This window comes from Bos indicus x Bos taurus, chromosome 27 (assembly GCF_003369695.1).
Source record: "Bos indicus x Bos taurus breed Angus x Brahman F1 hybrid chromosome 27, Bos_hybrid_MaternalHap_v2.0, whole genome shotgun sequence".
NCBI lineage: Eukaryota > Metazoa > Chordata > Mammalia > Artiodactyla > Bovidae > Bos > Bos indicus x Bos taurus.
The window spans coordinates 12,283,780-12,309,199 of NC_040102.1; the positions used below are offsets into that span (position 1 = coordinate 12,283,780).

The window sequence follows — 25,420 nt, forward strand, 5'->3', positions numbered from 1 at the left end:
AGTTCAAAAGCATCAATTCTTTGGCACTCAGCTTTCTTTATGGTCCAACTCTCATATCCATACATGACTACTGGAAAAACCATAGCCTTGACTAGACAGACCTTTGTGGGCAAAGTAATGTCTCTGCTTTTTAATATGCTGTCTTGGTTGGTCATAGCTTTTCTTCCAGGGAGCAAGTGTCTTTTAATTTCATGGTTGCAGTCACCATCTACAGTGATTTTGAAACCCCGAATAAAGTCTGACACTGTTTCCTTTGTTTTCCCATCAATTTGCCATGAAGTGATGGGACCGTGAAGAGGTGATGAGACTGTGAAGTGATGAAGCTGGATGAAGCACAAAGCAGTTAGGGAACAAAGTTAATACACCAATCAAAGGCTAACCTGGATGGCAAATATATGTATACCAGTGAAAATATCAATGTTAATTGACATAAGATTAGACAAGATGTCAGAAAAATGGGAATTTTGTGCTGAGAAGGAAAGCGAGTTCTAAGGCAGAGAGATGAATATCAGAAAGGTTTTGGAAGTGTCTGTGAGAACTCTGAGGCAATAAACCTGTTACAAATGAAGTGAAACAAAGGAATTGAGATTTAATGATGTAACCAAAAAGAAATGTTTCTTTAGGTAACAAAATGAAAGCAATATTTAATTTGAAATATAGGCTGACTGGTGAAGGATTTATTCATTCAACAAATAGTTATTGAGTACAAATTATATGCCAAAATCTCTATGAAGCACTAAAAATTCAAATGTGAATGAGAAGATTCTCATTTTCCACCGTCAAAAAGGACCAGAGCCTACCAATACTAAGAACCAGAGATATAAACACTCTATTATGCAGTGGGATCTACTTAGTCTTGGAGACAGAGTCAGAGAAGACTTTGAGAGATAGTTACCTTTGTTTTGCAACTGGAAAAGCAGAAATTAGTCAAGAAAGGTACTTGTTAGGTGTAGGATGATTGATAAGGAAGTGTGCATCTTCTAAATTTCCAAAGAGAAAGGAAGATGAGTTGGGTAGATAAAGTAGGATGCCATTGTAATTATCCAAGCTTGGACTAATAATCAGTTCAGTTCAGTCGCTCAGTCGTTTCCGACTCTTTGTGACCCCATGAATCGCAGCACACCAGGCCTCCCTGTCCATCACCAACTCCCAGAGTTCACTCAGACTCACGTCCATCGAGTCAGTGATGCCATTCAGCCATCTCATCCTCTGTCGTCCCCTTCTCCTCCTGCCCCCAACTCCTCCCAGCATCAGAGTCTTTTCCAATGAGTCAACTCTTCACCAGTGGTCATGTATGGATGTGAGAGTTGGACTGTGAAGAAAGCTGAGCGCTGAAGAATTGATGCTTTTGAACTGTGGCATTGGAGAAGACTCTTGAGAGTCCCTTGGACTGCAAGGAGATCCAACCAGTCCATTCTGAAGGAGATCAGCCCTGGGATTTCTTTGGACTGGTAATAGTCTGGGGTAAATCTGTAGCAATTAGAAGGGAAGGTAAAATACAAATATGAAAGATGTTTTATTATATTTATAGGCCACAGATACACATTCAGAGAGTTCCAATATCAAAATATAGGTAGTTAAAAGGGAAATTGTTCTCCATGATTTTATTATCCAAATATGCCAGTGAAATACATGCAAAATGCCTTTCCTTCTGTCTTTGTTTTAATATACACATCAGGATGAATTGGAGAGTATAAATTATTTATTTGTCATCAGAGTTACAGGAAAAGCTTTATAAATTAGATGACCTAAAGAGCAGATTTCAGAAATATTCAGATTATGTTATCACCTTATATTTTAGGTCACCAGCGTTAGAAAATTCAATTTGGTTTTCTATATGCCTCATCTCTTATGTAATTATTTAAAAGCGATTATTTCACTTTGTCCTACTATGCCTCAAATGAGAGGCATATTTCTCATTTCCATTTAGTAGATATAAGATAGGTAAATGGACCCTTAAAAACCCTAGGCTTCATATTCTGAGCAAAATCTCCTAGATTTTTTATCTGCCTTTCTTATCTACGTATCAGATGAATACTGACTAAATCTGGAACAAGTTTAACTCATGAGTTTTTTTTTTTTTTCCCAAAGTTACTTTATGGACTTTTACTGCAGTGAGTTCAAAAACAAAGAAGTTAATTTTAAAAGCTCATTTTATTGAGTTAACAGTGAATTAAAAAACCAATGAAATTAATTTTAGAGCCATTTAATTTAGTTCAGAAAAGAGCGAGACTCTTTTTATTAACTTAATTATTTTGGAATTCACTGTTTTAAAGTCCAATAAGTGTTATGTATTTTATTTCCAATTAACTTCATTGTGCTACAAGTTGTGTTTACTTTCTCCATGTGGCAAAATCTCACCTCTCGTTTTGCACATAGGCTGACCCACTCAAAATGGGCTGGTGTCAGTAGGTGGACCTGAGTCAATATATGTAGATGACATCTTGAAAAATTTGGTATCTGTTGGTTGACTATTAATTCCAGAACTGACCTACTCCTTTGTAATATAAGGATAGCAAATCAGCAAATTTTATAACTATGCCTTTTGCCAACAATGTCAAGTGTTGTGTGATCATTGTCTGTGATAGCCTACATGCCATATTCACCAATTCATAAAAATTTAATGAGCTGGGTTGTAAAAAGGGAGTAATTCAGTTTTTTCATCATACTTTGAGAAATATAAATCTGAAAAAGGTAAACATTGTATATATTAAAAAAAAGCATTTTACTTAAAATTGTATAGAATCCAAAGTTTCTACCTTGACTTTTGGAGAATTCTGGAGTAGGTTATATGAAACTGCTAAGTGCATCAGAATCTGCAAATCTTAATTTTTACATTTCCCCATCTCTATTTCTTAATTCATTGTATGAAGAATGGAAAAATAAAATTATACTATGTCCAGTGAGAAAATTCATCTCTTAGCTGACATTTATTCAATAGGAACCTCAGAACATCATTTTACGCATTCATTCATTCGTTTCATTTGGGGTGGGGTCATGGATTATGTTGTGTTTTTTTGAGTGAGCAATTTTCAGAAAAAGTTCAGCATCTTTTACCTGCTGATTTTACTTCCGGATGAAATGGAAAGAAAAAATGGAATTAATATAAAGTCTTACCTCCCTGGTTGAGTTTGAAAATGGAGCTGTCAGACAGGAAAACCAGTTAGGGCAGAAGCCATGTAAAACTTCTTCACTAATTGGCTGACATTCAGAGCTGGAGGATCAGCAGCTGTGAAAGCAAATTCAGTATGGATACAAGGCAGATTTTTCATTTATTTCAATTAATTACCACACACATCAAAAATTGCTGCTAAAAAAATTCTCCAATGAATACCTGTAAGGAAGAAAGAGTGCTTAGGTGTGCATAGACTTCTGCCTCTTTCACAGCTTTCAATATACAGTCAACTGATTGTTATTTGTAAAGGAACTTGCTTGACCTTTTGTAGAGTTATGAAAATAACATATGTACATTGAAAACAATCTCAGTTACATTCCGTGGAGAAGTTGCTAATGGTAGGGTAGCTAATGGTAGTTGCTAATGCTAATGCTGTAATGCATATTGAGTATGTGGGTGATTATATGTATTTAGTATACATGTCTCTGAATGTGGAAATAATGCTATAAAACAATTGAAAATTGTCATTGCTGCTTGCTTATAATAGCTATAAAGTATACAGCGTGCATATTGCAATATCTGTGCACTTTACCAAAAGTTCTTTATCTGGAAACAGTGTAATTCTGTATGATGCAGTACTCTAATTAGAAAAGGACTTTATTGGACAGAAAAGTAAATAGGCCATTCCAACCTACATAGTGTAATTGGTTACTATAGAATGTATAATGTGTATAACATATTTTTAAAATGTATCCGCTTGTTATTTCTACTGTACTTTTTCTTCATATATATGAATTGAGGGTAGTTGTTCATTTTCTGCCTAACAACTGCTGTAAAAGAATAGGAGAGGAACTCGTTCACACAGTAAAAGATCACATGTATACATTTTAGCTTTAAGAAGAAAGCCTAAATACATTGTTATTGCAATTAGGTCATTACTTACTATTGCAGTTTCTGAAATCAAAATATTTGTCATGTTTTAGTCCAGTCCACCCTTGTGAATAAAATATTTATGAGATGGATTTTTATTATGAAGGTATAAAGAAAATAGACCCCTTAATATATGTGTATATATACAATCCCATGCTAAGCATGTGTGTTCCCACTTATTTAGAACAGAGAAATAGAAACACTTATCATTTACCCCATATAATCTGGCAAATCTTTGTTCTTTCTTTGAATTCCAGAAAAAGCGAAGCAACTGCAGTGAGAGAACAAATTAGAAAATAGATGATTAACTCTCTAGTCCTCTCTGTCTGTAAAACTGTGGCATAAGATAATTAAAATATTTTTTAAATTTTAATATAATCATGCAGGATTTTAGACATTCAAAAAAAATAATAGGATACAGTGATATATGCATATACCCACCACTCCACTTAAAACTAAAGCTTTGTCAATAATTAGACTCTCTTTTGAACCTTTTTGAGTCACTTCTCCTATCCTCCACCACTGAATTGGATTAGGTATTATAAAAATATGTGTTTTAAGTGTCTAACTGTAATTTTCTTTGAAAACAATCAGACAGTTAAATTTGTACATAAAATGGCTAAACACAACCTAAGTATCTTCAAATGCACTAAAGTCAAACCATCTTCATTGCGAATGTTTTGCTTACGTACCTACCACTCAATAGAAATCAAACAAAACTAAGCCTCTGGCAATTATTTTTCTCTTTATTTTGAGGCGGGTTAGGAGCCATATACATATATATACCCTAGGAATTGCCTGAACTACCTGGGAATGTGCTTTCAGATTATCCCTCTCTCTAGTCTTCACAGGGGTATCCTTGCCAGTGAAGCTCTTTGAAACAATGTTTAGCTAATGACTCAAGAGGACTACTCAGAACCATTGAAGAGCACCTCAAAAACAGATGCTAAATGGACTTCTGTCAGCTTCTGCTAGTAGAGCCATCAGTAGCGCACCAAGTTGGAATAAATTGAATTGAAATCAACAAAGGCACATGCTGTTTATAGCATTACATCAACTTTCCCTTCCCTTTAGAATTCAGAGACAGTTTATCATAGGATAAACGGTGTCTCTATGAGTACTTCTGGAAGTCCAGTGCATTCTCTAAGCCCAAAGGAGGATATAAGAATTATGTGATTCAGATCTTAGTTCTTTTAAAATGTTATTGCATGAATATAACACATTATTGTGTTATTTTGGCTGATGAATTATCATTATGATGTCCCACTTTACATTGTCTGTATCAATAATCCATATTATATTAAACAAGTCTATGCAGAGAAATGTTTTTATTGGGGGATGCAGTGAGGAAATATGAGCATCTGGCAACCACACCTTGATTCATTTTAGCCCCTAGAGTCATGGTATGGTGCATTAATTTCTCAGTTTGTAATTTGCCAGCTGCATTTAATGGAACCAATTTTCATTACATCTGTTCTATGGTTCAAAGAGCTCTTTTAGTTGCCAAAGGGGGCCAGCTTCACACAGATTCTGAGAGGGGCTAACACACTGTTTCTTAAAGTATTCAATAACCAAGGATGATTCCTAGTTTTACAGCAAACACATTATTTTTACAGAGGCAAGTTTTATATTCATGACTTACCACTGGTAGATTTCAAATTAAAAATATAGCATGCCCTTTTCCCAGGCATTACATATTGATTTTCATATCTTTCTTCATAATACCCACTGATCTCCTGTCTTTGCAATCGGTGGTAGATTTATTGTTTACCAGTTAAAGGAAACATAATTATGCTTAAGCAGATCCTCTTTGTAAATTGCAGGTGGTTAGATGAATATTTCTTAGCCAATTATGGAATTTATGAATGGTTTTTAAATTTATTATAGTAAGCATTATTTATGGACAAGAGCAGGTTATAGCACTTCATAGTGTGTAGTGGGAGCATTTTTAATAGTAGAAATGGTTTTGCTTGGGCAACTTTACATTCTTGGTGTGTAATTTTAATCTCCATAAAAATATGTCGCTGTTGTGTAATACCAAATGTAGGATTCCAGTTGAAAGCAACTTTCAATGCAAAGGATTTTCTCATGGGCAGAAGAGAAATTTAAAATGTTCTACAGTGCTTTGAAGTTTTAAAGCTTCAGCTGGGAGAATTATAAAGCATTAAACCTGAAAAGTTTCTACCTGATGGTCATGAAATAGCGAGGCTATATGAAAACTGACTCTGCCTCACTTCCTCAGGCAATTTTTTTCCTTTTCAAGATTTTCAAAAATATCATGCCTCATGTTATATTGAGAAGATCATCTTAGACTTTATTCTTCTGAAATCATTAAAGTATATAGCATAATTGTATTTATATATGAAGGTTCAATGGAATAATAATCTGTACTGAAGAAGTCAAGTTTGTTCCCAAGTTAGAGGTGATTTGGTATTTTGTACCTAGATTCAAATGATCATTTTTTGTACTTGCCTAGGAGTAGAAAAATAAGCAGTTTACTTTTAGTTTCCAAATGTATTGTTCTATTTTTACATTCACTTTCCCTAATGGTTTTGCCACAAAGAAGTGACATTACAACCTTTGGTCCAGGTCCCAAAGTAAGAAAGGAACAAAACTTAAACTCAATGCATATGACTCCAAACACCACACATCCACTATTATCGTATTATTAGGTCTTATGTCAGATTTCTATTTCTAGCATTGGAAACATAGGTAAGGAGATAATAGTAACTTTGAAACATAGTGAATAACTTGACATTACAAGACTGTTTTCCTTCCATCAGGCTCAAAATATAATTTCACAACTAGTAACCTTAAACAATGCTTCCCAGGTGGTGCTAGTGGTCAAGAATCTGCCTGCCAATGCAGAAGATGCAGGCTCAACCCCTGAGTCAGAAGATTCCCTAGAGGAGGGAATGGCAATCCACTCCAGTATTCTTGCCTGGGCAATCCTATTGACAAAGAAGCCTGGTGGTTTACAATCCATGGGGTAGCAATGAATCAGACACAACTGAGTGACTGAGCACCAGTATCATTAAAAACTATTTACTGACCCCCTAAAAAATCCAGCAGGCATTGATAGGAGGGCTGTAAAACACAACAGAGACAAAGCCCCTGCTCCCTAGGAAACCAGGTAAAAAGAGAAAGCCTCCGGAATGACTCAGTGCCATTATTCTAAGATGCATGTTTCTCAAATTTTAGCATTTTTGAAATTTGAATTCATCTTCTAAATGATGGCATCTTAGTAATGTGTCTAACTTAGTTAACACTTATTTTTCTATTTTCCAGTGATAATGGATAATAAAATAATGAATTTTATTATCAACTATAATTTAGATGTGATAAAATACAGAATATAATTTTTAAAATGCCCTGAGTTACTTATATGGTGTAAACATTTACAATTTTAATTAACTTTTTAATATTCCACATGTAATATTAAAATGCTCATCACTGGTAAATCAATTCCCTTGCCATTTTGCTAACTGCTTTAGAGATGCCATTTTACTCAATCTTTGAAAATTTCCTACAAAGCATATTTTACTCATGTTGCTTTATAGGTGAATGAACTGGGGGCAGGGAGCTTGAGTAGCTTGTCCAAGATTATAGTGGAGTCAGAATTCAGACTGGATTTGACTAACTCATTTTTTTTTCCTATTTAAAAGAGTGTTAAACAATCACCTATAATGAAGTAGCTAACTTAATAATTATTTGTTTACCGTCTTAACATGTAAAATTTTTTAGAGATGGCTTAAATGATGTGGATCTCTTCACAAGGGTTTTTAAGTGAGTATGAAATGATAGCCTCTCTTCCTTTTTCTTGATGAATTTCCTCTAGTGGTCAGGATCAGTCAGTCATTTCACTGACTTTTTAAAAATTAATTTTTATTGGCGTATAGTTGCTTTAAAACGGTGTGTTTTTTCCTACTATACAGGAAAAGGAACCCACCATACATGTACATGCACGCCCTCCCTTTGAATTTTCTTCCCACTGAACTCATCTCAGTGCATCAGGTTCCCTGTGCTATGGAGTCGGTTCTCACTGGTTATCTGTTTTATAAATAGTATCAGTAGTGTTTGTGTGTCTTCTGAATTCATAAACTTGGGTTGTATTAGAGCTGAAAGGCCCTGACACAGCATCCACTCAAGCATCATTAACCGCCGTTGCTCAGAGAGCTTCCGCCGGGGTGGATGATCAGTTCCAGGAGAAGCTGGGACCCTGGCAGAGCCCTGGGTCTGGGTGCTACTCCATTTTCCTCTCTCCTTGATCTCCATCTGAATGGATTGTTTGAACTGTCCTTCAAGACAGATGTGCTCAGCCAGGACTTGTCATCGGCAATGAAAACTGTGTTGTTTCTCTTTGTCATAGAAAATTACATTTACAGCTCTATACTGCCCCAGCACTTCTTTCGTCTTTTCCCTTTCTCCTTAGTTCCTTCAAACCAGCAAAGCTGTCCAAGTCTCCTTCCTAAAAAACCACAGTAGGGAACAAGAATAGCTTTGGATTCTCCTTCATTTTGTATATCCGCAGCCTTGGTGTTATCAGTCACTATCTTCAGTCTGGCTTCCTATCCCAGAGGTTTGAGCATCTCCCAGTGGAATTTCTACACATGAGATGTTAAATCCTGTGACCCTCCTGGGAACCTAATTCTAAAACATCTCCCTTCCACCCCTCATTTTTTTCCCTCTAACATCTTTATTTAAAAAGGGAAATAATTTAGAACTGTTTCTCTCTACATCAGGATTGGCTCCCTCATCTATCCTTCTGTCCAGTAGGCAAGATTCTTGTTCTGCAAAACCCAAAAATGCAGGGACCCCAAAACACCACATCTCCAGTTGCACTTGACACTTCATTGATATGTAGGGAGTACTTCACTCGTCACTGAAAAGTCAGCAGTATCATAAAGTCATTAGCGCTCACAGTTGAACAGAAATGGGAAGAAATGCCCATGATGCAAAGACTACACTGAGGATGCTATTGCCTTTTTGACATAGAAGTTACCTAAGGAATCGGGGAAATAAAATACATCATAGAAAATGAAAAGATGCTGGCCTTTCCCTGGATGGATAGACAAAGTGAACAGTCAAAGTGCAAGAGAGGAATCTGGGAACCCCCTGCATGTCTTACACTGGCCAAAATTCAATGTGCCTTTTTCTTTTATTTTCTCATTTCCACTAAGTTTTGTCTGGTTTCTGAGTATCCGACCTGTGATCTTTTACTAATTTGCTTTGCTCAAGTAAAGCTACGTATATGATTGGAGCCAGAACAGAAGGCCAGATGCTAGCTCACTGTTCGCACCTGTCTCCAGCCAGCCTCACACATTTATCTGTAAAGATGACATGGAAGTGTGTGCACATATGGACTCTGACCATATGTTTAAATCCACACAAAGCGCTACAGAACATTTCTTCTCTTTTGGAAGACGCTTCCTCAGGATTTGCTGAAGGACGAAAAAACACACATGTTGAGCTCTCTACTTCCATCTTCAAAATACATATTTATTGTCCATAGTATTTAACATAAATCAGTGAGGACATTTTTTAGTTGCTGGAAAATGATGCTGCAGCACATATTTCTTTGCCATCTAAAAAGCAACAACAAAAATAACTTGCCCAGCCTAGTCTCCAGACACTTAGATTTGCCTCCTAAACAAAAACAATCACAATTATTCATCTTACTCCTTTTCAGGTTCAAAGGCAGCATAGAACATTGCCATAAGTAATTGCACAAATACTAATGTGGATAAATTCTACTTATGCATTTCCAGTCCTATACTTGAAGTAGCCTGAGATTTTTTTCCTCCAATATGAGCTAAGATCAATCACAAGATTGCAGGTTAGACTCCCTTTGGCTTTTAGATTGGTCACTTTATTTGGAAAGAATCGGGATCCATATCGTCAGCTTTGGATGCTCAGAATACAGGTCTTTCTCTTAAAGCAGGGAGGGGGTGGGGAATCCAATCCTCTGAGGCTTCTAATCTCTTGTCTTTTTTCATTATACGGAATCAAAAGAAGAAAGGCAGCCCTAGCAGTTTCTAAACATTCTGGCAAACAGCAGGACAGTTGTGGGAGTAGATTGTTTTCAGACTTTTTTCTTTTGTATTATTTTATATAGTAAGTTAATGATCACATTTACATTCTTTAGAATAAAAATGCATCTTGTTATGGGGGTGAGACGTTTGTGGTAGGACCTGGAGGAGTCAAAATTCAACATTTGTGATCATAAGATAATGCCATAATAATTTATATACCAATTACCAGGAGAAAGATCCTCCTAATTTATACTCTGGTGGTAATTTTAAACAAAACACACTAACACAAACAGAAGCAAAGCCTCCAGACTAGTGTTCAGACTTGATGATTCCCTTTGTTTTAGTTTCAGGCTCAGGAACACAAACCAGGGCGCTGTAGGTTTTTCAGTTGGTTTTGAATGTAAAAGTGTCATTAGAGGAGCAACATAAAAGTGTCATAAAAGGAGCAAATGGAAATGACATAATAAGCAGCAAACTGTAGGAATTTGAAACAAAGAAAAAGTGTCAGTTTCACGGTCCGTTGGGGAAAAAATGTCGCTATTCCCGAAAACAATGGAATCCTAGAACCACGCTTTTGAGAGTTAACCCCATAATCTTGCTTAAAGAACTTTTCTTCTTAACATTTCATTTGCCTCAATGTGATATTCATTTCCAAGACAGTATCTAAATTCTGTTTTTTTTTTTTTAATTTTTAAGCTTTTTATTTTATATTGGAATATAGACATTTAATAATGTTGTGATCATTTCAGGTGGACAGCAAAGGGACTTAGCCATGCATATCCATGTATCCATTCTCCCCCAGACACCCCCTCCCATCCAGGCTACCACATAACATTGAGCAGAGTTCTCTGTGTTGTACAGTAGGTCTTTGTTGGTTATCCAATTTAAATGTAGCAGAGTATACATATCATGTATCTAAATTCTGATTCCCAATGTCTTATAATAGTTAAATATTTACTTATCTTTGGGTTTCCCTGTTGGCTTAATCTGTAAAGAATCTGCCTACAATGCAGGAGATACAGATTGGATCCCTGGGTTGGGAAGATCCCCTGGAGAAGGGAATGGCCACTCACTCCAGGATTCCTGCCTGGAGAATTCCATGGACAGAGGTGCCTGGTGGGCACAGTCCATGTGGTTGCAAAACGTCACGCATGTCTGAGCAACTAGCACACTTACTGGTATTTATACTTACTAATGTCCATCTTGAGGTATACTGAATAAATGTTTGTATAAAAATTGGAGAATTTTTGCTACTACTCTAGATTAGTGGAGAAAATACATTAGAATCTGCAGGATATGACTTAAGAGAATGTTGCCCTTGATGTCACCTTGCAATATGGAGATATTGTAGTTCATTCACCTTACTTCAATTAAACCTATCATAGTCAATACACATGATTCAGAAGAATTGTAAAACATGGTTCCTGCTGTCAAGTAATGTGTGATCTAGTCAGAAGAGAAAAATGATGTATGTAAGAAAACTTTAATATCAACATAGTAAATCGTAGACTGCCCATGGCCTATTATAAGAATTTAAAATAATAGGAATGAGAAGATAGAAATCGTGAGTTATAGCTGTATTGTCGATTCTGTTGTTGTTCAGTCCCTAAGTTCTGTCCGACTCTTTGTGACCCCATGGACTGCAGCACACCAAGCTTCCCTATCCTTCACCATCTCCCGGAGCTTGCTCAAACACATGTCCATTGAGCGGGTGAGGCCATCAAACCATCTCATCCTCTGTCATCCCTTTCTCCTCCTGCTTTCAATCTTTCCCAACATCAGGGTCTTTTCAAATGAGTCAGGCTCTTCACGTCAGGTGGCCAAAGTACCTACCAGAGCTTCTGATTCAGCATCAGTCCTAATGAATATTCAGGATAGATTTCCTTTAGGATTGCAGTCCAAGGGACTCTCAAGAGTTTTCTCCAACACTACAGTTCAAAAGCATTAATACTTCTGTGTTCAGCCTTCATTATGGTCCAACTCTTACATCTATACATGACTACTGGAAAAACCACAGCTTTGATTAGATGGACCTTTGTTGGCAAAGTATACAACAAAGACCTTTGTTGTCTCTGCTTTATAATATGCTGTCTAGGTTGGTCATAGCTCTTCTTCCAAGGAGCAATTGGCTTTTAATTTCATGGCTGCTGTCATCATCCGCAGTGATTTTGGAGCCCAAGAAAATAAAATCTGCCACTATTTCCATTGTTTCCCCAACTATTTGCTGTGAAATGATGGAATTGGGTGTCATGATCTTAGTTTTTTGAATGTTGAGTTTCAAGCCAGCTTTTTCACTCTCCTCTTTCATCTTCATCAAGAGGCTCTTTAGTTCCTCTTCACTTTCTGCCATAAGGGTGGTATCATCTGCATATCTGAGGTTATTGATATTTCTCCTGGCCATCTTGATTCCAGCTTGTGCTTCTTCCAGCCCAGCATTTCTCATGATGTACTCTGCATATAAGTTAAATAAGTAGGGTGACAATAGACAGCCTTGACGTACTCCTTTCCAAATTTTGAATGAGGCAATTGTTCCATGTCTGGTTCTAACTGTTGCTTCTTGACCTGAGTACAGGTTTCACAGGAGGCAGATAATGTACTCTGGTATTCCATCTCTTTAAGAATTTTCCACACTTTGTTGTGATCCACACAATGGATCTTGTAAAGATGAGGATATTTCAGGTGTGGGGATGGTCTTTAACATGGTTCTATCTGATTTGGTCTGAGTATTTTCATATTTTCTTTATTAACTCATATTCTGTCAATTATCAATAACTAAAAAACTATGACTATGATCAATTTGAATATTTTTCCTATCATTTTTAAAATTAAATTGTGAATTGAAAAAAATCTTTTGAGTGCTTTTATGTCCTCCTATAATTACCATCTTTTTGAACTTTGGCTCTCAATACTATTGTTCTGTAAAAATTTTGCTTTATGTTTTTATTAAGCATTCAGATTTACACATTAAATGTATCTATCCATTCTTCCCCTTCATCTGGTGAGCTTAATATTCTTTGTTTTGGAATATTATATTTTAATTTAATTTTTATTTAGTGACCTATATATCTATAAAATTATTCTGCTGTATGCTATCAAAATTTTCAAAAACTTGTCTCCAAAATTTTTACTTCTATTTTCTGGAAAAGTAATCCATTTTAATAACAATATATTTGTTGAAAAGATGTCTAGATATTAAATATAGATGTCGGAAAAGCTAAATTTAAAGTGTCTAAATATTTAACAATGGATTCATTGCATGTAGGGGAAATTCTCAAAAAGAGACAATACAGTGATAAATGTGATAAAATTACAATCCCATTTTTTAGTGAAAGAGAGTCTAGTGTTGCATTTCTGCTTTTTCCTGTCAGGGTATGGAATTTGCTAGAAAACTTTAAAAGCAAATGTTCTAATATTCCATAAGGACAGTGTGTATGCTGTATAAATAGCCTTTTGATATATTTCAGTGATTCCTTCTGACAAGGTAGCATACCTAAGAGGAATCAATAGATAGCATCTTGTCCACAGTCATCTCATATTTGTTTTGTAACATGAAAACTATAATCCCTGGAACAAATTTTTTTATCACTAAAATTTTAGAAAGATATAACATATCTTGAAGATAAATAGTTTCCCCTCCCCTTCTTTTTCATTATAAATATCAAGCAGTATCTGTTGAGGGCAATAATCAGCATAAAGAAAACATTAGTCAAAAGAGGATGATACAAATGCCTAATGTGTTTTCTTGGTTGAAAATAACAATGCAGTAGAAAATACACTGAACCATATGTAGCTTGTATATTTCAACATCTTGCAAAATCAGCTACTCTTTCCAGGCACAAATGTGCTAAAGCTGATTTTACAAAATAGGCAACAATGTTTGTCCAAGTACCTGATTCAGCAGCTGGCCCACATTTTTTATTATGAAAAATGAGGATTAATTGATGAGAATGTTGACCTTCCCTCTGAAGAATCACACTTGAAACTTAGCATTTTTGTTTGGGTTGGCAAATGAGTATTGTTAGACCTACATGTTGTATTTTTAATCTAAAGATACATGAATTTAAACAACAACAACCAAAAAAAAACAGTAAATGATATAGTCAATTTTTTACTAGGTTTTGGAGCTGCTGTTCACTGCTCTAGTTTCAGTTACGAATTGCTAAGTAACTTTGTCTAACTATAATACTTGCTTTGAAAGTTTTGCATTTCTCTTCACTGATGCAAACTCGATACTTGGCATGTAAAATGATTTGAAATGCAGATGAAATTATTCTACAAGCAAACTGTTGATGTATTGTAAACCCAATGGATGTATTCTGGACACTGAAAGATGACAGAAATTAGTTAGACATAAATCTTGTTTTCAAGGAAATACTGGTCATCTGGAGAAAGGGACATATATTCAAGTTACTCTTGTTTCTGCAAATATTGATAACTCGCCTTGTTGCTTTAGGCAAGTCAGTTCAGTTTTGTGGGCCTCAATTTCTCTTCCCTAGAAGCTCAGATGGTAAAGAATCTGCCTGTAGTGAAGGAGACCAGGGTTCAATCCCTGGATCAGGAAGATCCCATGGAGAAGGGAATGGCAACCCAGTCCAGTATTCTTGCCTGGAGAATGGATTATTCTGCCAGTTTGCAAATTCTATGATTATATTACTTTTTTAACCTCAGAAATGCAAATATGTGTAAGAAATAGTTTTTAGATTTAAAGTACAGGTCCACTAAGTTTTACTTGGGTCCATGTGATTTTTTTTTTTAACTTTTAAATATGCTGAAAATTAGAGGGGATAGGATAATAAATACCATATACCTCATAAGCTAGATTTAATCCTTATTGTTTCTGTTTCTGAAACATTTTAGTGTAGATTATAGACATCATGACATTTCACTCTGAAATGCTTCATTATGTAACAACATCATGAATCCATTATGGTATATCATGAAATTAACAAAAATTCCTTTATATCGGCTGATCATGACTTCCCGATTGTCCCTAAATATCCCTTATGGAAGATCTAATCAGTGTCTGTGCACTGAGCTATGGTGTCATGTCTCTTTTGGTCTAGACTTGTCCTTCTGCCTCTCACATCGTGTTTCCTTGTCATGCTTTTATGGCCATGACATTGACATGTTTAAGACAGTAGATCCATTGTTGTCCTGAAGAATGACACACACTCTGTGTTTGCCTTATGGTTTTTCTCTCTGTGCGTTCTACTTCTCTAGGCTATTCTAGTTCATAAATTTGAAGTTAGACTCACAAGCCTGATTAGATACAATTTAGACATTTTGAATACTTTCTCGGTGAGGCTGTATATTTCATACTGCCTCACAGAATCCCTTTCACTATCAGTGATGATAGGATTGACTGATCACTAAGTTGAGTGGTAACTTGTATTTTCCATTGTAAAATCTCCCTTTGCATGTGTTCTTGCAGATGATAAAATCCTTTTTTGTTTTAAGTTGATGTCTATGCTGATTGGTAGTTGTCTGAAAAGTTTAAGTAAATGTGTTCTCTCAGCAACCCTATTGTAACATTGAAGTAATATGTGTATAATCAGCACATTTGCTCTCTGATAACATCTTATCTTTAAGGCGTAAATTCATAAAGATAATAGGATAATCTTGTCATCTGAAATACCTTTTCTCCTTAGAGTCAAAATCTTTATTTCACTTTATTTCCTAGAGAATGTCATCCTCAGATCATTGTCATCATTGTTTTACAGAACCAACCTTTGGATGTTTGCCAGGAAATAACCAAATTTTAAAACTACATGAGGAAATATAATTATAGTTTATGATTTAACCATGGAGTATAGTTTTAATATTGATGTTCATAGGCTTTTACAAATAAATATTGGCTATTGTTGTTTAAATTTAAGATATATTTGAATCCCCTGATGCATACAGTAAAATACTTAAACTGTAACTGGCTCCAGTGAGAAGTGATTGAAATTTGCACAGCCACCTATTTTAACTAACAGCGTTAGTATTTTACTGGTACCTTCAAGTGTATGGAGTCACAGCACTATGAAGCCAGTCTTCTTGGGTGGAGTCATCAGCCATGTTACGTTTCTGCCCACTTCCATCATGACCACATTGTAGCTGACCTTGTTGGTGCCTGGCCCCATCCCTTTGATCTGTCAGTACATCTTGCAAAGTTTTGAAGCATTTCCCAGGCCTCTGCCCCCCTTGCCATATGATTAAGCTGTCATTATGCATTGCATCTGATTTAACAGAGCCTGTTTATTGTCCAGATTCATTCACATCTGTGTGTCATAACCCATCATCTTTACCAGAATTCTCACTATTTCCCAAGTAAACTGTTTAGACTCAAATCTTTGTCTCAAGGTTTGCTTCTGGAAAAAACCCAAGCCAGGACAGCCATTCTTGTTCCTGACATACTGAACTGTTGGCCAAATTTCAAAGAATAGATCTATTTTATCTTCATATTTGTTCCTACAAGGAACACCATCCTTCCCTCCTTCTCTCTCTGGCTAACAGGTATGCATCTTCATTTTTAACACTTAGATTTATGTCTAATACATATATAGAAGAAAGTGGTTCTATAAAGTCTGTTATTTTTAAAGACATATATTTTGGCTTTTTTGTTTCTTTTTATTGTATTTAATGTGTTTCTCTAGTCCTCTACCTTTTAAATATTTCATTTCCTAAGGGCAGGTAACCATTTTCAACTTTTGCCCTGGATTCTTGTGGAATTTGCCTCCTAGTCGTATGGTAATATTGTTGTTTCTTGATTATTAGATTTTTGTCATTGACTCTGCATTTCCAAAATGGAAGAGAATGATTTCACTTTCTTCACTGGCACAGTACCACATAGATTCACAAACATTTCTGTCTCCCAATTCTCCTAATATATGTGATTGCTAAGTCGTTCAGTCATGTCCGACTCTGTGTGACCCCATAGACGGCAGCCCACCAGGCTCCCCCTCCCTGGGGTTCTCCAGGCAAAAACACTGGAGTGGGTTGCCATTTCCTTCTCCAATGCATGAAAGTGAAAAGTGAAAGTGAAGTCGCTCAGTCGTGTCCGACTCTTAGCGACCCCATGGACTGCAGCCTACCAGGCTCTTCCATCCATGGGATTTTCCAGGCAAGACTACTAGAGTGGGGTGCCATTGCCTTCTCCAAGATATGCAGATGACACCACCCTTATGGCAGAAAGTGAAGAGGAACTAAAAAGCCTCTTGATGAAGGTGAAAGAGGAGAGTGAAAAAGTTGGCTTAAAGCTCAACATTCAGAAAACGAAGATCATGGCATCCGGTCCCATCTCTTCATGGCAATTAGATGGGGAAACAGTGGAAACAGTGTCAGACTTTATTTTTCTGCGCTCCAAAATCACTGCAGATGGTGACTGCAGCCATGAAATTAAAAGACGCTTACTCCTTGGAAGGAAAGTTATGACCAACCTAGATAGCATATTCAAAAGCAGAGACATTACTTTGCCAACAAAGGTCCGTCTAGTCAAGGCTATGGTTTTTCCTGTGGTCATGTATGGATGTGAGAGTTGGACTGTGAAGAAGGCTGAGCACCAAAGAATTGATGCTTTTGAACTGTGGTATTGGAGAAGACTCTTGAGAATCCCTTGGATTGCAAGGAGATCCAACCAGTCCATTCTGAAGGAGATCAGCCCTGGGATTTCTTTGGAAGGAATGATGCTAAAGCTGAAACTCCAGTCCTTTGGCCACCTCATGCGAAGAGTTGACTCATTGGAAAAGACTCTGATGCTGGGAGGGATTGGGGGCAGGAGGAGAAGGGGATGACAGAGGATGAGATGGCTGGATGGCATCACTGACTCAATGGACATGAATCTGAGTGAACTCCGGGAGCTGGTGATGGACAGGGAGGCCTGGCGTGCTGCGATTCATGGGGTCGCAAAGAGTCAGACATGACTAAGCAACTGATCTGATCTGATCTGAAAACTTATCAGTGAAACAACTCAATTTAAATATGGGTAAAAGATGCTCAACTCATATGTCACTAAGGAATTATAAGTTAAAATAATGATATACCATGTCACTCCTATTAGAATGGACAAAATCCATAACACTGATAATACCAAATGCTGAGAAGAACATGGATCAGTAGGAACAGTCATTTGTTACTGGTGGGGATATAGAATGTTCCAGCCACTTTAGAAGAGAGTTTAGCAGTTGTTTTCAAAACTAAACATACTCTTAACATATAAATTTTTGGTTGATTGTCTATTTAGCATCATTATTCAACTTCAAACTGTTTGATTATTATTAAATATTTAGATATCCTGTCAGTTTCTTCATCTTGAAGAAATTTCTCTCTCCATATTCTTAGAGATATGACTGATAGTTTGATTAGGTATACAATCCAGGTTATAAATAATTTTTTCATTAAAAATTTCAAGACATTATTTCTCTTTCTTCCTCCTGTCTGTCTCTTTCTCTCTCTCTTTCTCCCTCCCTTGAAAGTTTATAGCATGATCTTATTTGCTACTGGTTTTCTGAAATTCTTTAAATTTCATAATAATAAGTCTGATGATTATGAATCTATGAGCACTTATAAAGTAATTTAAATCTATAAAAATCATATCCTTTGGTTTAGGGAAAATTGACTGACTATGTTCTTTGAAAACCTATCCCCCTCAACTTCTTCAGTTCTTCTTCCATGAATTTTGTATTACTTAAATGATGAAATTCCTAGACATAATCTCTATGTTTTTTTCTTTTTTGTCTACATTTTCCATCTCTTTTGTTTTTGTTAATTTTCTCATAACATTTTGTTTTCCAAATCTCCTACTTCTATATAATGTTAGTTTCAAAAAAAAATTTTATATCTGTATTTTTCCTCTTATAACATACATTCATTTTATACATGAAATAACTCCTCTCACTTCTCTGAAGGTGCGAACGATAATTGGTGAGTCTTGTTTTTCTCTTTTCCTTGCATGATTCCCACTTCTCCCAATATGCATGCTTTCTTGTTTTGGTCTTTGTATTTCATGTCATATATTCTCTTCAAAATCTGGAAACCCTTTGCTAGGAACTTATATCTAAAAATACCAAAAAAAAGAACTGTATGAAACCCTTGGGCCCCTTGCTGAGTTGGCTGTAGTTCTTACCATAGGCTGACCTGTCTGGACAGTTTCATTGCAGAGCCCCAAAGGTCATTAATTCCCCACCCCCCCAGAATTAGCCGGATTCCCTAGGGAAGGGTTTTTCAGTGAAGTTTTATGTCTCACTTGGAGCATTCTTCACGTCAATATGTGACCTCGATCTTCCATCAACCTGTTATCCCCAGTCTATAATCCCTCTGTTTTACCATCTCTGGAGATTCAACATATATTCTATGTGGATGGAGGGGTTGGTTATGAAGCAAAGTTCTCTGGTTATGGGGGAGAAGCTGCAGATCTAATTGCTTCTTAAATAGCTTTCAAACAAGTGTGCATGTACCAATTATAGGGGTACTTGCTCAACCAATGCCTGTTGCTTTTGGTGATTCTCTGATACAAATCAGGTGACATCACAGCTTCCTCTACTGCTGGCATAAGGCCAAGTCTTTCATGTTCGCTGAGTCAATTACCAATTATTCCTGTTTATGTGAGTTTGTAAATAAAACAAGGAAACAGAACACAACTTTTGACTTACTTCAGTGCAAATACCTGTGGTTAGTTCTCTATCTTAAGCCAGAATTGATTTCACTTAACCTGTAAGAAGACTTAACTCCCAAAGTTTTCCCTTGGGAGACCTCTCCCACCATAACCTACCTTCACACCATCCTCCTCGTGCTGCAGAGAATCCTGAGTATTCCGGAGTCTAAGGCAGTGCTTTCAGATTGCATATCAACTCTTTCCCTATCTGTCTTTTTATCCTCAATCTATACAAAAACCTTGAGATGAAAGCCTGTTTTTTATCCCTGTGCCTTTTTGCTTACTCAGTGTCCAGCTCATGGTAGGCTTTCTTTATCTTTATTGAACACATAGATGATTGAATGAAGTGTTAAGGAATCGAGAAAAAGCTAAAATAAGAGGAAATGGGATTCAGCCATATTCTAGCTCTTAACAAGTAATTAATAAAATCTGCTTTGCTGTCACATTTATGGGCAGTTTCACTGAAGTTGGATGAAAACAGGCTGAAAGGAGGAATAAAGAATTTAGGTGCTTGTTACCTGTTTATGTTAGTAAAAGTCAACATGGGTCCTGAGCATGTTTTGTGAAACTCTAATTTTTGTATCAACATACCATTTTGCCAAATTGTATTTTCTATTTTTTGGTGTGTTCCCCTCTCATCTGAACAACAACAACAATAAAAAATGTCCTGAACAAGTAGTTGCAAAACTTCTGTATATACTTGATAGCTCACTATGCCTCATCTAAAGTCCTATTTATTTGTTTTAACTAATGTTCCAAGGAAAATGTGCAGACCCTCTAACATATTGCTTGAAGGTTAAAGAGTGTGTTCATTTCATAACCCTAAATTAATGTTCTGTGTTCTGTATTCACTCTAACAGAGCCGTATCTATCTCCTGAACATCTATGAAAGGAAACTCCCGCAGGAAAAATAATTCATAAATATCTGACCAGTCTCAACTGGATCTTTGATGTTACAACTTCACAGGGAGCTGCTTTTGGTTATGGAGGTTTCAGAAAATTTGTACTCCAGGTTCTTAGATCATTCATTTCAGGTTTATTAGTTTATCACTTTCGGGTCTTCATGTAACTGAAACATTCCACTTTGAGTATTGTCAACTGAAAGAAAAAAAAAAAAAAAAAAACTCACAACCTGAGAGTTAAGATTTATTTATTTATTTATTTGGGTTTTTTAGGCTTTTTTTTCCCCTTGCCTTCGCTGAGGGCTGTAACCCAGCCAGGCAGCCTCTTAGACAGTTCTGAGGCACTGTTCCAAAGAAATAAACGAGGGGCCAGGATTTGCAGGAATTTTTTGCTGGGTGAAAAAAGTGTAACGTCAAAAATCACTGCTAACCACACACATACACACACACAACAGTCATCTTAAGTCAATGAATTTAGTCCTATTCTATATATGGGAAAATGCAAGTGTCCAGGCTTGAAATCATTCCTTTGACATGCACCTGAACTCTTGAGGGCCAATATTCTCTTTTCTCCAGTCTGAATTCACCTGGGCTGCTGCAATGGCTGATAGCTTTATGTCTTCTCAGGGGGCTCAGCAGGTACAGAATCTGCCTGCCAGTGCAGGAGACCCAAGAGACATGGGTTCGATACCTAGGTCGAGAAGATAGATCCCCTGGAAGAAGAAATGGCAACACACTCCAACATCCTTGCCTGGGAAATCCCATGGACAGAGGAGCCTGGCAGGCTAGTATCCATGGGGTTGCAAAATGTCAGATACTACTGAGCACAAGCGCAGCTCTAACTTATGGTCGTAACATCCTATGTTTACTGAAATGGCAGGTGACGTTCATTGTCCATAGTATCAAACCTGGGAGGCAACCTTACCTGCTAAGCAAAGATGAGAAAAAAATAGAGTCTTCCTCATGAAGACAGCATTTTCCAGTTCGGCCTGTTCTGGAGCCTGGAGTCAGGGGCCACTGGTAGTACACAGCCCAGGTAGCTCTGCCTGGGCCATGAATTTAGCATCAACTATAGTGTTGGAGGGTAGTGACAGAGAATCAAGACCATGCTCTCTGTACCATACCTGAAAGGTCCTCTTGGTCTGAGGACTCTAGAAATAAATGAATTATCATGGAACAACCAACTGGATTGGGATAAATTAATACAAATTGGATAAAGATTTACTATACCATAAAGTGACATAGTAAATAATCCACCTGCTAATGCAAGAGACATGAGTTCTAACCCTGGGGTGGAAAGATCCCCTAGAGGAGGGCATAGCAACCCACTGCAGTATTCTTGCCTGGAAAATCCCATGGATAGAGGAGCCTGATGGGCTACAGTCCCTGGGGTCAAGAAAGAGTTAGAGACGATTGAGCAAATAAACAAACAAATAAACAACAAAATGATGTCTCAGCTAGTGCTCATCAAGAAGGCCTTGGTGTCTTTCTCCCCCAGGAGCACCTCGTCTTGGGTTTATATCTATACGTCTTGGTTTTCCCCTCTTTTAATTTTGTCTTTCCTAGTTCCCTGATACTTTACATCTACTCAGACTCTGATCAGATTTTTAAGGGTAAAAAGATGTTGTGAAATTGTTTGCTGCTGTCCTGTCCATTCTCTGGACAGTGATCACTGTAACTCCCCATTCCTTCTCCAAAAGCTGTCGGCTCGAACACTCCTGTAATCCTGCACTGGGTCCCTTTCCACACTGTGTTCTTATTCCATTGTTCATGCTATCATTTATTTGATTTTTAACAGACTTTTAAAAACTTCTAATTACAATGCAGATTTTCTGTAGGATGAATGATAACACCAATTAGCATTGAAAGATCTGCCAGACTCTGTGAAAGCACTTTACAAACATGATCTGAAATCACTTTCAAATAATCCTTTTGTCTGCAGAGGCTGTTGTTCCTCACTTTATACATGAGGAAAAAAGATGAGATTCAGCAAGCTTTGGTGTTTTCCCCATAGGCACACAATTAGAAAGTTCTAGAGGTGGAACTTGAACCTTAGTCTACCTAGATATTTATCATGGGAGTTAGATCTTTATCAAATGTGAAAAGGCACTCGTAGTTCTATTATCTAAAAGAGAACTTTGTGATATTCTTTCTTTTGTTTATGATAGCACATGCATAAATTTGTGTATGCACATACAAATTCATCAGATCAGATCAGATCAGTCGCTCAGTCGTGTCCGACTCTTTGCGACCCCATGAATCGCAGCACGCCAGGCCTCCCTGTCCATCACCAACTCCCGGAGTTCACTCAGACTCACGTCCATCGAGTCAATGATGCCATCCAGCCATCTCATCCTCTGTCGTCCCCTTCTCGTCCTGCCCTCAATCCCTCCCAGCATCAGAGTATTTTCCAATGAGTCAACTCTTCGCATGAGGTGGCCAGAGGACTGGAGTTTCAGCTTTAGCATCATTCCTTCCAAAGAAATCCCATGACCACAAATATATTTACATGAGTTTTAAATTACATGTCTATTTAATGGGATACTTTTATGTATATTTTTATTTATAACTATTCTGAAGCTTTTTGTGTGTTATTTTATATACTTTATGAAAACAAAATAGTTTTGTGAAAATAATAACCAGTATTCAAAATAATCTTCTTTTAACCACTCCTTTACTGGTGTTGATGTGGATTTTTTTCATTTTATATTTTCCTACTCTTTCATTATGAAAGAGGTGGTCATGTGCAGGGTTTACAGTCCACCTTTTAAGGACACACCTCAGCCTAACTCTAGGGGGCCTCCTTTGCTGTATACATTCTCTCATTAACCACTTTCATTGTTCTAGCCAAAATGGCCAGTCTTCCAGCCTGTTGCTTTCACAGACCAGCTCCCAAGAGAGTATATTCCACCTGTTCTAAATCTAATCAATCTTCATAAATGCGTGCAGAGAAAAAGGCTAGCTTCACGGCAGAGTGATGTTAGAAAGACTATTTCCCTAGAAATCAAACCCCAACCTCCTTCCCCTCCCCCGCCCCATCCCCCTCTCCTGTCTCCTATTTCCATATCCTCATTGAGGCCAGGACTTGTCCTCTGTGGGAGCCCAGCGTTAATCAGGTCATCACTAACTAATGTGTACAATGAACTTGAGCAGTACAGTCGTCAACTACGTGGTCCCTGAAATTACTTGTTTCCTTGTTTCCAGCTGCTTCCTGAAATACCACGTCTTAGGAGCAGATGCTACCTGCTTACTTTTATGTAAATTTGGATTCTGACATTAAATCCCAAAAGTATTCTTAAGTGTTGAAACATTTGTCATGTCCAAACAGGATACCTGTAAACACTTTGCTGTTTTAAGCTGTAGTCTTAGTCCAAAGAGTAGATTTTGTCATTTCTTAAAATTACCTTTAAAAAAAAACAACAGACCTTTGTTTTACTAGCTAAGACTTACAGGAGGAAAAACAAATTCTTTAGATCTGTACTCAACTCCTTATTTCTCATTTTTTTGGCATTTAGGTGACTTACCGAACTTCAGAAGGTCGAACATGCCCACACTTTTGTAAACAGCCTGACTGCAGTTTTTCAAACAGAATTGTGTAATGTTTTCTGTCTCCCAGAGCACCTGAGGAAACTTGTGGGTTCGAAGAACCTTTCTAAATTCTCTGCATATCACACATAACTGCCTTTTTCCTTATTTAGAATATTTGCATCAATATTATGAGCAGTGATGGAAAGATAATACTTGTACTCCAACATACAGAAGCTTTTTATTCCTTCTCTCTCACTGTTTCACACACACATACGAGAGAGAGATAAATATGTGAGGTTCAGTACAGTCACTCAGTCGTGTCCGACTCTTTGCAACCCCATGAACCGCAGCACGCCAGGCCTCCCTGTCCAGCACCAACTCCTAAAGTCTACCCAAACCCATGTCCATTGAGTCGGTGATGCCATCCAACCATCTCATCCTCTGCTGTCCCCTTCTCCTCCTGCCCTCAATCTTTCCCAGCATCAGGGTCTTTTCCAATGGGTCAGCTCTTCGCATCAGGTGGCCAAAGGATTGGAGTTTCAGCTTCAACATCAGTCCTCCCAATGAATACCCAGGACTGATCTCCTTTGGTTGTTTGCCTTGCAGTTCAAGGGACTCTCAAGAGTCTTCTCCAACACCACAGTTCAAAAGCATCAATTCTTCAGTGCTCAGCTTTCTTTATAGTCCAACTCTCACATCCATACATGACCACTGGAAAAACCATAGCCTTGACTAGACAGACCTTTGTTGACAAAGTAATGTCTCTGCTTTTTAATATGCTGTCTAGGTTGGTCATAACTTTCCTTCCAAGGAGTAAGCGTCTTTTAATTTCATGGCTGCAATCACCATCTGCAGTGATTTTGGAGTCCAGAAAAATAAAGTCAGCCACTGTTTCCACTGTTTCCCCATCTATTTCCCATGAAGTGATGGGACCAGATGCCATGATCTTAGTTTTCTGAATGTTGAGCTTTAAGCCAACTTTTTCACTCTCCACTTTCACTTTCATCAAGAGGCTCTTTAGTTCTTCTTCACTTTCTGCCATATGTGAGGTGATATATGTTAATTAACTAGATGGGAGAAATTTTGTTCACAATGCACATATATATCGTCACCACAATATATACTTTAAATATCTTGTAAATTTTAGCACAATAAAGTTTAAAAATATGCTTTTATTCATTTTCTGTGCAAATACATTTAAATAATGACAGTATCCCTACTAGTAGGCTCCTTTTCATCTAGTTTATAACTTTATTAATCTATTGTTAACCTTTGATCC

At 37.1% G+C, this 25,420-nt stretch overlaps 1 protein-coding gene across 12 annotated transcripts in view; it reads left to right on the forward strand.

The window, feature by feature from the left end:
- The window catches only part of TENM3 (teneurin transmembrane protein 3), a 2,746,241-nt gene that overhangs the window by 1,290,897 nt on the left and 1,429,924 nt on the right, over window positions 1–25,420 (forward strand). The gene's annotated exons all lie outside the window — the stretch shown is intronic.